Here is a 1,036-nt window from a genome sequence, read left to right on the forward strand (position 1 = left end):
CCCCTCCCCTTAGTTGCACTCTGATACTTATACATCTGAACATCAATATGCTTAGTTCTTTTATGATACATTGGATTCCTTGTGAGATGCATAGCACTTGGACTATCGTAGTAGATGGTTGTTTCTTCCAATTGTATACCCAACTCTTCAATTAGACCTTTCTCCCAGATGGCTTTCTTTATAGCTTTTATTACTGTGATATACTCCACTTCAGTTGTAGACAAAGAAACACTGATTGTAGTGTTGATTTTCAATTAATAGTACAATCACACAATGTAAAGACATATCTAGTGAGTGATCTTCGCATATCTATATCCCCCGCATAATTCGAGTCAACGTATCTGATGATCTTGCCTCCAACGTGTTTAGCTTTCCAATGAACTTTACCAGGATTTGTCATATATTTGCTTATCACACTTACAGAATATGCAATATCTAGTCTAGTGCACATCATGGCATACATGAGACTACCAACCGCACTAGCAGAAGGTACGACATCTCCTATTTTTCATTCTCAGTTTGTGGATACAAGGCCATTGAAAGTTTGAATTGAGTCGACAATGGGGTAGTGATTAGTTTAGCATTTTGCATGCCAAAGCGTTCCAACATTCTCTCAATCTACTTATTTTGTGACAGAAATAGTGTCCCATATTTTCTATCCCTCCGAATCTCCATCCCCAAAATTTTATTCCCCACTCCTAAGTCCTTCATTTCAAACTTTGAGCTCAATTGAGCTTTCAAGTTTCTTATTTCTGACATGTTCTTACATGCGATCAACATGTCATCAACATATAAAAGCAAATAGATGAATGACTTATTTACAAGCTTCTTGTAGTAGATGCGATTGTCATGTTCACTTCTACAACAGCCATTTTCAAGCATGAAGGTGTCAAATCACTGATACCACTATGGAAGATTGATTTATGGCATATAAAGATATCTTCAGCAAGCAAACATGATCTTTCATTCCTTGAACTTCCAATCTTTCAGGTTGTTTCAGATTTTTTCCTCCAACTCACCATGCAAGAATATCGTT

The sequence above is a fragment of the Lupinus angustifolius genome, chromosome LG15, assembly GCF_001865875.1.
Source record: "Lupinus angustifolius cultivar Tanjil chromosome LG15, LupAngTanjil_v1.0, whole genome shotgun sequence".
NCBI classification, from domain to species: Eukaryota; Viridiplantae; Streptophyta; class Magnoliopsida; order Fabales; family Fabaceae; genus Lupinus; species Lupinus angustifolius.